We start from the raw sequence: 14,990 nt of genomic DNA, 5'->3' as shown, positions 1-14,990 counted from the left end.
GCTATTGAACGTACGAATATTGGATTTTTGTTTATTTTATAGATTGTGCCACAAAAATAAAATAACATTAACAAATAACTATTTTATTATTACACATTAAATATGTGTAATAGTAAAATAGATTTTTAGCAGATTTTTATTAAAAAAATATTAAATTGTGTGTTTAAACTAGTTATAAATCGATTTGCACGGTAGATAGGTTCCGCGAAATTTCACGTAAATCTAATTCGCATAAAGAAAGCATAAAGCACACACGAAGATCTAAGCGCTTATGTTAAGATACATTTCGCTCGCTCACGTTTTAAGTGACGAGAGTGAGTGAGAAGAAGTGGTCGTGCGGAACGCATGTAGCGCACGCCCTTATCCCCCCCTTAAAATATAATTTATTTAAAAAAAATAAAACTTTACCCCACCTCTATGTCAATTTTTAACTTTATAAATTATGATGCTTTGATTTTAAATTTTAATATTTTGAATAAAAAATCAAAATATAATTTATTTAAAAAAAATTTTTTTAAAGAAATTATATTTTAAATCCATAAAATATATTATACATGTTTTTACTAATAAATCAAGTTTATGTGTGAAGATGATAAGCAAACTAGAATTAATTTTAAAAATTAGATTCCATTTTATAATCACATTCCCACGCAAAAATTTGACTTCTGTGGCTATACTTTGTAAATTCTCATAGGAAACCTTGCAATAAAATCTTTTTAGCAGCCACAAATATTATACACCCATACCTCGCTATACGGCTGCTCTTTATACAGCCTTTCGCTATAACGGCCCTTTTCAATTAAGGCACGTTTTCGATTTACGGCCTAAAATGTTTCGCTATAACGGCAAAAAAACTTTTTTTCTATGTCGATTTTTAAGAAAATTAAGAAATAAATTTAATTTGCATAAGGCCGCATCTAAGGAATATCCCAACATTTTAAAGGGAATTATTGAGAGAGGTGGTCATAAACCTGAACAAGTGTTTAACGTAGACGAAACAGGACTTTATTGGAAGCGAATGCCTGATTGCACGTACATTTCAAAAACCGAAAAATCTGCGCCTGGTTATAAGGTGTCTAAAGAACGATTAACTTTGCTACTTGGTGCAAATGCCGCAGGTGATTTTAAGCTAAAACCACTTTTAATATATTTGTCCGAAAATCCAAGGCCTCTTAAAGGACTAAATAAAAATTAATTACCCGTCATATGGAGATCCAACAAGAAAGCTTGGATGACTAAAGATACTTTAGAGGATTGGTTCAAAAATCACTTTTGCACAGAAGTGAAAAAATATTTGCGAGACAATAACTTAAGCAACAAGGCTTTGCTAATTTTGGATAATGCACCAGGGCATCCTACTAATTTATCCGAACTATCTGAAGATGTCATGATTGAGTACCTTCCGAAAAATACAACAGCTCTGATCCAACCAATGGATCAGGGTGCAATAGCCACTTTTAAGGCATATTACCTATGCCGAAATTTCCGACAACTTATAAGGGAAACCGATGGTAAATCTTCAATTAAAACATTTTGAAAAAACTATAGCATCAAGGATGCTGTTGACAGCATCAGTGAATCATGGAAGGAATTAAAATTAACAACAATGAACCATGTTTGGAAAAAAATATGGCCAGAATGTGTAAAAAGTACTGATGTAGAAGTTAATTGCCTTCCTGAAATTAGGCAAAACATTTTGGATCTAGCACATGATCTCGGCTTTGAAGGTTTGAACGAACGTGATGTGCTTGATCTACTTGAAGCTGATAGGGAACCCCTTTCATATAAGGAACTCATTCAGTTGCAAGCAGAACCGGCATTTGATGAAGAGACAGAGCCTGTCGTATTCAAACAGCTAACATCAAAAAAATTGTCAAAAGCTTTTTCCTATTTCGAACAAGGAATAAACATCTTCCTTGAAAACGATCCTGACGTCGAACGTAGCGCTAAAGTTTCTCGAGGAATTAACTCAGCCATTAGCTGTTATTAATCACTAAAGAACGAAAGAGACAAAAAGGCAAGACAAACAACGTTGGACAATTTTTTTTAGCCAGGCCCATCCTTACCAGCAAAAAATGAGAACGACAGTGATCTGCAGGTTACCATTTCTTCATCGCCTTCAGATTAAAGCCATTTTAAAAAAAATGATGTATGTATTCATACACATATTTTATGTAACATGAAGTTGTTTAATTTTTGTTTATGGATTATTTCTGGTTTTTGGAATCTGTTATTATTTTATGTACAAATGTATGTACTTGTTATGTATGTATTTTTTATTTAATTTAAATAAAAAGATAAAGTGCATTTTAAATGATAAACCATGTTACATATTTAACAAATTTGGAACCGATCCCATTGAATTTGTATGAATTTGTATTAGAATAATTGATTCGTTTTAAGGCTTTTCGCTTTGCGGCCAAGTTTCGTGGAACGTATCTAGGCCGTAAAGCGAGGTATGGGTGTAGTGGGAATCATTGTCTTAAAAAAAATTTACCCCTAAATTGATTTCAATAAATAATTCAAACAAAATAGAAGAAAAAAAACACTAATGTCCTATAATCAAATATGTACTGTTTTAACTTTACTCTGAAAAAATCTGAATTTTAACAAAGGGCTGGATTGGGAATAGAGTTAAGCCAAAATTTCAATAAATTTCCTTTTTGATAAATTATATAATTCGTACAATAAACTGTTATCAAACAAGCTGCAAAATGTCTCACAATGTAATATCAGTCAAATTAAATGCCAGCAATTCAATTATTAATATATATATATGTTGGCATATTTAGATAGAAATTTAAGACTTTATTGCATTTGCGCAATATTTTTACGAGCAAAAGTTACATTATATTTTACTCACGAAAACACATACATTGACTGACCTTAAAATCTTGCCTTCACGCGAAAACGCGTGAGCGGACCGTAATGTGTTAACAGTGTTAAGATGTGAATATATGTATGTATATATGTACAGAATAGCTGCTATATTCTCTAGTATACAAGTCAAAGTACCACAGTTAGTATTTACGATGCTTGAAAATGCCATACGAAATCTAATATTTCATAAGAATTCAAAATATATAATATATAAATCTGACCAAAATCCTCCTCGAAACACACCACTGTCACGGTAGATAATAAAGATGACAAAACCCGAATCGAATCGAGTTTGTTTCGAGTGCACTCTGCCGATTCCGCTAGATGGCTGTAATATAGGGTACGATTTTGAAACCTCCATATATAATACATACACCGACTTATATATAATATGACGGTAGATGAAAAAAGAGGTTTGCTGGAGTCTGATATCGGCGTCTAAAGGATGTAACTTTTACGCTTCTCAAATGTTCTGCAGTGCGTGTCTGGCGGTTATAAACGCTTGAAATGACGTCTAGATTAAATTTCATACTACACGAGAATACTTTATCATCAGTTTGGCGTAAGTTGAACGTTATTAGCCCTCGGTTTATTATAATATAAAATACAGACTACATCACTGTCGCAATTCAAATTTAATACGTTTTTCCATGGACGTTTTATAGACAGGAAGACCGGGCACTCAAAAACATAACGATCCTCATCTCTCGGCACCAATCGTCGGTATCAAATTTCTGAGTTTACTTTGAAATTTAAAACTTTTTTTAGCTTTCAGTGCCGACTTGAGCTGTGACCGTGCATAATTTTATGTTTATTCATTTTGCTACGAATCGGAAATGTTAAATCAAATCGGACACGTTATATCTTAAACAAAATAACAGAACATAAAGTATGTATTTTAAATTTGATAAAAAATAAAAATGTGTTGAATATATTTATTTATTTATTTATTCACATACTTGTGCAGGGTAAAACGGCTTACACAAATGTATTATGCACATTAAAATATCAACAATAATAATAAAAATGACTAGACCACAATGTGCTCATCAACTGTGAGTACCTGGATGAAAACAAATAATACTATCTGACAGATTGTTAAAAAGTCATATAGATGTGCTTATTTGAGAGTTGTTCAATGTTGTTATTTTCAGACTTTATTAAGAATATATTTTGTCAAAGAAGCACCTCATAAGATACAACCGTGCATTATTTATCTCCCCTAAAGGGATCCCGAGTAACCGAAATGCGACTCAGTCCGTTTACTCCCTATTTCCCCTTCATAGTAAAAGTGACCAGACGTCCCGGATTATGCGGAACTGTCCCGGGAGTAACGGTTGGTCACCACTTTTAAGTACATGTTTTTGACGTATAAATCCATACATATCTTATACTATTCACAGTTAGTGCCAATTGAAACGAAATGCTAATGCACGCGTTGCTTGCAATGCATGCAATCAACGAGAGAACGTCTCCTCGCGCGTGCTCAAGAGAAATACTAATAAATTCTGATAAATATGTAGTACTACGGGGGGTGGATCCCGCTCACCCAAGTACCGGTGGCGGTAATGGTCCAAGCACAGATGCCAAAGTAGTAAACTCTCAGTTAGTGCTAATATAAATAACACGAGTTTTGTTCATACAGTAAATATTCTCCATCATTGAGAGAATATTTCTTTGTTACGAAACGGTCACAGACATAATAAATCACCGGATTCACAAGATTCCTGTTGCAATGCAATAAGACCATGGACAATGCCCATCAAGCGAAAGGTGTATACCTATTTCGCCGTTCTAAGAAGCGATGGGATGGATGATCGCTGCATAATTGCGATTAGTCAGCAAGCTTTGCAGCCTTGGAATTTAAACCTGGACTCCGATGAGGAGAGGTCAGTTACTAGAGCACTCGAAGAGACCAGCAGATTAATTCCGCCTGGCAGACGCGCTACCACTGATAGCCGCGAAGATACAACGCCCAAACACGATCATCAAAGGAACTACCTCCAGACACTTGCTGCAGTCACCTACAAGATCTTCGAGGACCTCCCACGGACACCATCCCTGCGCCAGCTTCTCCACCACTGCTCAGAGAAAACATTGTCTGACGCAATTGTAACATAAACTAATAAAAATCTCTAACTAAATTCTACCTTGAGTCTAACTGGCTACAAAGTCACATCTTCTAGTGTTCCCAAATCTTAAAATACTTTAATTTTTATGTTTATTACTGTGTTTAATTTTGTTATTTTTTTGTATTAAAAAACGATGAAAGTTTTGAAAATTGAAATATATTATAAGTTATATAAAAAATAAATTAAAGCATTTTTTAAGGAATTTCTCGATAAAAATCCAATCATTACCATCAAAAATTTTATAGAGATTTTTTTTGTTATTAATTAAATTTGTACGAATATTTTGTGTGAAATATTGTTTTACGAGCACTTAATTTTTATACCGCTGCATAAGAAAGGGTAAGTCTGTGTCAGATGTTCGAAAATATCGATGCTTTATTGTAAGCTTTTCATAGAGGTCAAAAGTATTTAAATGGCAAAAAATGTTATAATAACGATTTTCTCAACTGCTCTAATCGGTCATTTCTTTGCATTAAATATCTAAGTACTATATTATATATATATATGATAAAAAGAAACCGCTCCGTATGAGGATAAGCAGATTGCAAAAATTTATGGAGGCTTTTTTCAACCAAAAATTTCTTAACAAAAAAATTACAAAAATAGCCAATTCCACTTTAGATGAAATGTGCTTTTTAAGAGTTATTTACAGAATAATGTGTGATGCTCTATATAAATATTCACCATTCCTGATTTTTTTCATGTATTAATAATTACTATAAATAATATAACTTACATGCAATAAATTAATGCAAAACAGTGAAAATGTTTAACATATATAAAGATATTTTCAATAATATATTGAATTATTATAAGCACATTCTGTATATACAATATATATCGATAATTTATTAATCAAATTTTTTTGAGAAAATCGAGAAATAAAAATGATTTTTTTTTCTCGAAAAATAAAAACATCAAGAAACCAGAATGCTTAATAGATGTCCATTTATCCACGAAATACTCTTAATAAATTATGTTCAAGGTTGACAGATTGTTTATAATGTTTATTGCTATTTTTTTAACGCCTATTAAACTTTGTTTACATTGGCAACTCAAGAATGAATGAAGTATATTTATATTATCTTAAGTAACAAAATTCTAAAGTGTCTTTTTGTTCAATGACCTTGTTATCTTTTTATTTCGGACGCAAAAAATAATATTTGTAATAATTAAATTTTAAGCTTAAAATGTTTTATCTTTCCCGTATTCTGATTTTTTTCTTAAATATAAAAATAGCAAATAGTGTCAAGAAGATGTATTTGGTAAATAAGCAATGTAAGCTTGACAAATTATTCTGGTATAATACATATACATACGTAGCATTTTATATAAATATTTTCAGATTAGTTTTTTTCTATCCTTTATAAATATTAATATGCACATATAATTAAGAGTGTAAGTTAATACTAAAAAAAATAAAAATATTCTTATTTTTAATATATAATTTGAATTAATAATATTAATTAAATTAAATATAAAATAAATAATCCTCACATTTATATAACATGACATCAAGTGCTTCGTTATGCACTAATACTAAGGATCTGAATATTATCTCTCTCCCTCTCTCTCATATCTCGTCTACAAATAAGCTTAAAATATACTTTTTAAGATATTCAAGTTTAATACTGTCTCCATGGAATTGAGTCGGGTGTTTATTTTTTTTAGATTGAGAAAGTCCCTCGCCCCTTCCGGCCCTGCATACCAAAACAATGGCGGCGTACAATAACTCGCGTCGTGAGATTTCTCCGGTGGATTTCCGCGATGGAATTAATTAAAACTACAATTAGAGAGCCCGGGCGGAGAGTGGATTAATTAAAAAATATTCGCGCAGGTCCGCCCGCGCCGATATTAGGTTTTAGTGCGGGCGCCAGAATTGAAATTTATAGCCCGCCAGCGTCGGCGCGGATGACTGACACACTTTTAATTGCTTATTTTTATTATCCACAGTGCGGTCCGTGGGCGGCGGGCTTAATGGTGGCAATTACTCTACTTCACCAGAAGAAAAGTTTCCTAGCAATGTCACTGAATGATAAGGCGGGTAAGTATTTTTTACGCTTGATATTCGTTTCGTGTGTCACTGTTTAAAATGTATTATATCAAGTAGATGATTTTAAAATATTGTAATAGAAAACCTAATGTTAGTAGATATGAGATGAAAATGAGAAGCTTTGCCGCCGGAGTAAAAAAATAAGTAATAAAAATATTTTAATACTTTTTTTCCAAAACTTGTCTTTATGAGCAATAATTATTTTTATTTTCTATTTTATACTGTCGACAAAACGCTGAAATGTCGACAAAAAATTGTCGGCTGGGGTCTGTCATGAATCATGATGTAATTTTGTGATGTTGCTGGACTATCTGCTTATGTGCCTTATGCTAGGACCCCTTGAAACTGAGTTTCGGGAGCGTTTTACTTTGTCAAGGGTACTGATTTGAGACAGCTCTACCAAATCGAAGATAAAGATATTGGTGGGCAAATTACATCACTTTTAAGCACACTCACTAAATATATGTACGCCTTAAAAGTTACACTCCTAAGCGACCACTTTCGGCGATCGTTATTAAAGGGTAAAAATAACAATAGTTATTTTGCGTAGTGTAAAACGCATTATTTTAAGCAAAAAGTAAACATTACGTGTTAATAGCGTCTCGGGATGGATATGCATATAGCTGATCCAATAAATAATAAAAAATAAATTAGCCATGAGCTATACATTTCCAATCTTCCTTTCATTATAAAAAGGCTTATTTTTAGACAAGTTTTTTTTTTATTTATTCAAAATGGTCGTTAAAATGACTTCTAAATTATTATTTTTATATTTTTTAAGTTATCATATTTTTGTTGTTATATCTCTGGGTTGCTCAAAGTTCTCGCGAAACAGCCCGTTTTTGAACATCACACGGCAAATAAACGACCCGTCGGTCAAGTGTTAAGAGATGTCACTAGTTAAAAATTAATTTCAAAACACGGAATATTCCAATGTCCAATGTTTACGTATGGGCCTTTAAAATCTGAATATTTCGAACGATAGTCCAGAAAAAAACGGAATTTTCTGTAATCTGACAATTAAGTATTAACAATAAACTGAAAGACCAAATAGTTACTACCCAGTATGTTCGCTGATAGTAAGCCGAGGAATAGATAGAGTTTAACGACTAGTTTTGTTGTGTTTACCTGCAAAAACTAATGCCTGCACTACACTGTCTAGAAGTTGGCCAAGGTTGGCCAAGGACGGAGAATATAAGGGTTACTTCGGTCGAGTTCGGTTCTGCCCGCTCTAAAATCTCTCGATAGTTCTCCGAGGTTACCGAGAACGGGAGGTAAAGTGGGGGTAATTCAGTCGACTTGGCCAGCTTTGAGGGCTTCCGAACATTGTCGGCAGAAGAACCAGAGTCAAAGGGACCAAATTCGGAGCTGCTCTTTCGAGCGCGAGCGGTGAGATACTTTCCCTTTCGCTCTCTCGCGTGTTAAGTGACAAGAGTGAGAGAGATAATGATATAGTGTTTCCCAAACTGAGATAGAACGAGTAACTTGGTTCAATTTCAGTATGCGCGTAGGCGTCCTATGATCAACATGCATGTCAAGCGCTGCATTGTGGTCACGTGGTCAAGTTATAATATCACATGCCTATTGGGGACTTCAACAGACTCTTACTGACATCTTTGAATATTTTAGGGCACCAAAAGGGATTAATTATATTTTTGATAGTATATTCTTCTAACAGATATCATTATTATATTTTTTTTCATATAAAATTAAAGAATTAAAAAATAATTAGTGGTACTTGATTAAGTTAAAAAATCGTTTCGAATATTCTTATGTAATTTCCTAGATCGGTTAATATAAATGTCACGCCATAATGAATTCCTATTTGTAATCGATGGCGACAAATTCTAGGATAGTCACAGATGTGGTGTTCGTATTCTGAAGTATCATTTTTATGCCTTATGGAATTTTGAAAAAGCCGACAAAGATTTTGTGTAAATTGAATATTTACGACTGAAAAGTTTTCACTGATATTGTATTGGTGAGTGCCTACACAAACCTTTATAATTATCAGTAGCGTAATTTTAATAATATGAAAATTTAAAAATTGCAATTATTAGGCACATTTTTCGATAAAGCGCTAATATGCCGGCTTTACGTGACAGAAGCCGCCGTCCGGACGGCATATGAAATTTGCGACAGTGTGGTTGCTTACTCGAAGTCGTACGTCTTGGCCGACTTCAGTTGTAACTTCGGTTCGGACAACTTCCAGAGAGTGTAGTGCAGGAATAAAATTTATTGGGTTGTCATCCATTGAATGAATGTTTGTACTGTATAATTAATAATATTTTCTGGCTTAACATAATTATTAATATTGTTTTTTTAATGCTAAATACTCTGTGTTAGTTTAACTATTGCCTTTTTTGGCAGCTTCCTTCTCATTTTGCCTGTTAATATAAAAGCAAATTATAGTGTTATATTTAAAAAAATATAAAGTAAAAATAATTTATATTTTATTTTTACTTTATATTTTATGGTTTCCTATTTTGCTTCATTGTTTAGGATTTTAAAACCACAAATGCTTAACAAAATCGTTGGCTTTTTGTTTATTATCTCTATATTTTTAAGATATATCCACATTTCATTGTATCTGGCGACATGTTATATTACAACGTATTTTTGATCGTTTGTCGTTGCTAATAACTAATAACTATCGGGATATTACAGTCTGTTTCGAAAAAAGCCTGACAATTTTCCCCTTCGTGATACGTGATAAAATAAACGTCCGCAGCGTGACTGTACAAATTTCACGTCACCAGCATAAAAAAATATTTATATGTACATATATACCAAGTTTTTAGTAAATTTTTGCTTTTTAATATTGTGATTATTTGTAGAATGTAGCTGAATACATGTTATAAATAACTTGAATTAATTATCAAGAATGCAAACGTTAACTGTTTTTTTTATATATAATATATTATACATAACATATTATACATAACGACAAAAGTTTTAGAGATATAAATAATGTTATACAATTATAAAATTATTGTCATAATAAGTAAAAAGCCGCAAAATGTCTTAACAAAAACTTAAGACTAGTTGCTTAATAAAATTAGAAAGAAAAAAAAAATAAAGCGGCTTTTGAGTCACCTTGTTCACCGAAACATACACCGATCCGAAGAGATTATGTTCAACAAAGCCTGCGCACAAACACACATAGTTATAAATAAGCCGGCGCGATGAAGCATGCCCATAAATTAGTTACGTGGGATAAATCATTTATTACAATTTCATTTCAAGTACATGGATGGATGAGTTTTCGTAGAGAAAGAAAAGAAAAGAAAATTAAATAAAAAAACGTTCTCGTTTTCGGTCAATGATTAAGTCTGCGACGGATTGGTTGGAATGTATTTTTCGTTTGTCTAGCAATTGTCCGGTTTCCTACGTTCGCTCAATCTTGCGAAGCGAAGTACTATGTCCCGGTACTAGTGTTTGTCTTCTAGATTAGGTTGGCTTTGGAGCCTTGTTTATTTTTCGTCATGTGCAAATAGAACCCTGCGAATGGAACGCGTTGTTGGCCCCAAGCGAGGTAAATGATTTATGGCGCAGTAGTATGTGGAAACAACTACTTTCACAGGGGATATATGTATTATATAATTTATACATATATGATATAAGTTTAATAATAAGACAAGAATAGATATGCTTAAAGTTTAGATACTAATTTGTATTTTATTAATATTTGTGCTGATTCAGGACTTTAAAACATATGTAATATTAATAATCACCTAGGGCGCTAGACTAGCAGCATATACGCTTGCAATTTTAACGAGCGTGCCCTTTTATTCCCCATCATTGGTAATGCATCACGAACTCGTAATTTGGTCTGCCATACGACCATAGTTTTACCATATTATTAATATTCCCGGGACGAGCGACCACCGAACACCTTTGGAACGTTATGGTGAGCCATAAATTCGCGACAGTGTTACCATACGACATGAATAATCGATAAAATGGTTGCCGACCACTCAGGAAACGCCTTTTGAGACAAGACGACCATTTACAACGGTGACCACCCCCGGACACGTGGTGCCAGTAACACAGTTTACAGCTGAAGCCATCGCTCATGGTTGGACGCAAATTTACGACGAATGAACGTAAACGAGACGAAGACAGTTACACTGAGAAATATTACAAAATTTACTGAAAAAATATATTTAGTTTATTGAAAACTTTTTTTTGTATTAGTATAAGCGTTAATTTTAACAAAATATTTCTTACACCTTTATTGCGTATTAGGATAAAAAAACTTTTGCTAATTACTTTCGAAACATAAAATGACGAATACTATCAAATTTAATTTTATAATATGTATATAAGTTGCTGTTTTTCGTCTCCTAATAATATAATGTCAAATAAAGATTATACATTTATTGTCAGCAAATGCTAACTTATTCTACACATGTATATTCCATCAAAATAATCACTTCCTCTTTGATCAACAATACGAATTAAGAAATTTTCGACACGTTCTATTGTCATAAGTCTTTTGTCAGTCACAAAAGAGACATTCAATCTCCTAAATAGAATACACAAATATATAACACGATAGACGAGTAGTGTAAGTCAGTGACAAACACCTTTAAGAAATCAAATTCCATATAAACCCTAGTGCTTTTTAATTTATTTGTGTCTAGAATATCGTAATTATTATACACCTATAATTCCAATAGTTTTCCTAAAATATTTTAATCTCAAGGATGAATATAGTAATGTATTAGGTCGTGCATACTGACATCTGTTGATTGCAAACACTTATTATTAACAAAAAATATTCTGATAATGTAAAACATTAAAATAACTGATTTCTGTTTTTTAATAGTTACACGAGATGATTTAATGTGATTCTATATACTGTAAACATTATTGAGAATCACAATATTTTTAAATACAAATTTGTGTAATTGTAGAAAATGTAAATATATCATGCCAATGTAAATTTAAAAAACTTTAAATTTCTCAAGAAATAAGAAATCATAATACTGTATTTTTATCGAGAAATAATTCTCTGAAAATAACATTTTTTTTTAGCTGTGTAAAATCATTTGAACAATTTCTAAAATTGAAATAACAGTATATCTAAAACGGTGATCGTATTATTTGCGCAAACAAAATTGCGCACACAAAAATTTCACACATCTAAAATTCTGAACGTAAGTTATTGTTTAATTGTCAAGTAAATTTCACTTTTTATTTTAAATGTTTTATATTTTTCTCTATTTTTAAGTGAAAAAAGTGTAAGTGAATCATAGCAATGTAAATTACTAATATATTTTTAAAATATTTTTAAAACGTGATTTTTAAATTAACATATGTATGTTATATATACAGACATTATTTTTTTTATATACTATATATTGACTTATTCTAAAATATACATATTATATGTATGTTGTTCATCTATGACCAGAATTTTTGCTGTTTGAAATTTTTGCTGTGCGCAATTTCCGCAATAATAACCGAACCTAGGTATAATGCTGTCTGTCCTATATTTATATATAGGACGGACAGGATAAAACCTCAAACGTTTTTAATACATTTTTATTTTTAATAAATATTTTTATGAATAACTGTTCCTATATAAATTCCTCAACAGATTTATATTATAAAACATTTTTAGCATAGCCATTTATAACATAAAATATCATTTTCACAAAGCCCGTAAAATTAAATTGACTTCTGTATATAAAAGTGTGTAAAAATTAATTTTATTTTAATTTTAATTCTTATTCTAAGATATATTTTGTACATTTTTCTATTGTGTTTTTTATAACAGAGTTACAACATTTTATTTTGTTGTTTGAAAAACTGCTAGTTTCTTTAAAAAAATAGCTAATAAATTTAGCCGATATATTTACAAGGTTTTTTTTAAAAAAGGTTTTAGGGCAAAACAATAAAAACAACGGCTGTTACGTGTTCTCAAAACCATTACATTTTATAAAAATGTAATTTAATTTTTTTTAGCGAAGCTACGATTATTTTTATTTTTAAATAGCTTATAATAATGAACTAGGTCGAGTAAATATATTCATTGACTATTTTTAAAACATGTTTCAAGTTGGTATGATTAAAACTATTTCACATAAATAACAAAAATAAATTTAAAAAAAGTTGCATTTCTATTACAGGGATTTTTTATTGATGACTATCCTATATGTACTAAGATTTTTTAACTGATTTTTTATTTTTATTTTCAGATTGGTGAACAAATTTATCAGCGCGGCTAATCAACCTTGGCAACTGTTGACAGACTAATAACATTCAGCTGTCTCATCGGTTAGGATCAGGCAGCTGGACAAAAACAATAGAAGCCATTTCTTTCATGCGTACCGGGTATTTGTATTTTTATCACTAGCCTGTTAATAAAACGAAAAACGAAAAACGTTTTAAGAAATAGTTGTAGGGCGACACATATTCAAAAATCAAAAAAATCCTAAAGTACATATATAGCACACTAATACTTTAATTGTTTGCTACACAAATTATATTTATTATAAAAAGTACACCAGTTGTTACCATTTTATAAAAGTCTAGACCTTATAAGATTTTATTATAATTTCTGAAAATTTTACCTAAGGTTTTAGACTAAAAAAATAAACAATTCGTAAATTATACTTCACATTTTATTAAAAAATATCTGGAGAGCAGACGCAAGCGGTAAGATACTTTTCCTCTCGATTGCTCGCGTTTTAAGTGACGAGAGTGAATGAGAGATAAGAGCATGCGGTCAGCATGCTCTTATTCACTCTCGCCACTTAACAAACGAGCGATCGAGAGAAAAAGTATCTCACCGCCCGCCCCTGCTGCAGAGCTATAAGACTAAAGCTCACAATATTTTGCATGCCACACACTCTATGAAAATGTTTGCTTCACCTTTCCATTACTATGATGTACGCCAAGCGTACATGTCGTGTTATTACATGAATATTCCTACAAATATATAAAATAAAGCGTTTATATTAAATTTATATAGGTTTATTTATAAAAATACATAGGTTTTAAACTTTATTTATTATATTAATTATATTGTAATAATATGAATTTTTCCAATAATAAATTACTTATTTTTACAAATTTTTTATATGTACACTTGATGTACAGCACCGGATCGTGTACATGTTTTTAGACAGTAATGGGAAAGTTAAGTACTGCACTCTTTTCAATAATAAAATTATATTTAAATTTAATTTTAAATTAAAATAAATATATTATGGGCTATAAAAATTTAAAAACAGTTGAATAAATCACAATTGATTTTTTTTGCAATATGTCATGTTCTATATTGACCGTCATTAATTATTGCTCTCATACATCTATCGTCACTTACATTTATTAAATGCATTTTTCTCCCAAACATTGAGAGCCACTGAACAAACAGTGCGGCATGCACCGTAAAATATTGCATGAGGCGAAACTCGGGCGCTTTCGAGCCGAATCCATATTTTCCTGCCATATGTTTCCAGTGTTCAAATTTAAATTTCGACGGCCATGTTTATATTATTTCATACTCGATACGTGCACATATTTACTTTGCATTAACTTTATGGCGTTGCAAGTTCGAATTTCGAACGCGCACGTATCAAATCGGCTGTTGGTTCACTACTTCACTAGGTAAGTAGGTATGTTCATTAATAAGTTTAATAAAGCCCCCTCCCTTAATCCGACCTACCACCCTCTCGCTCAAATAATTTGTAATATATTATTAGACGCGTCTAGTATGCATATGTGAAAACTTTGATGCTTCGCTAAACGTTTCAGTCTATTACCTAGACATTACAAGGGATGAATTCATGAATTCGTGAATTCCCTGTACATCAATAATTTAATTAAGCGACTGAAACCAGTTAATAAACCAATGGATCCGATTGTCAAAAGAATATTTTATCCCTTAGGAATGGATAATTTTTTGACTGATT

General features: G+C 31.5%; 1 long non-coding RNA gene across 3 annotated transcripts in view; it reads left to right on the top strand.

Annotated features, from left to right (window-relative positions):
* LOC148238455 (uncharacterized) overlaps positions 1–13,505 on the top strand; it is a 516,616-nt gene extending 503,111 nt beyond the window's left edge. For all 3 annotated transcript variants that reach the window (XR_015811667.1, XR_015811666.1, XR_015811662.1), the window contains 2 exons: positions 6,966–7,056; positions 13,272–13,505. This is a non-coding gene — a long non-coding RNA (uncharacterized LOC148238455). The remainder of the gene's footprint in view (positions 1–6,965; positions 7,057–13,271) is intronic.
* The last annotated feature ends 1,485 nt before the right edge of the window (positions 13,506–14,990 follow it).

Source organism: Plectrocnemia conspersa, unplaced genomic scaffold, assembly GCF_051122295.1.
Source record: "Plectrocnemia conspersa isolate PC_06_02 unplaced genomic scaffold, ASM5112229v1 ptg000001l, whole genome shotgun sequence".
NCBI lineage: Eukaryota > Metazoa > Arthropoda > Insecta > Trichoptera > Polycentropodidae > Plectrocnemia > Plectrocnemia conspersa.
The sequence above is the reverse complement of the archived record's forward strand: the minus strand, read 5'-3'. Positions and strand labels throughout refer to the sequence as shown.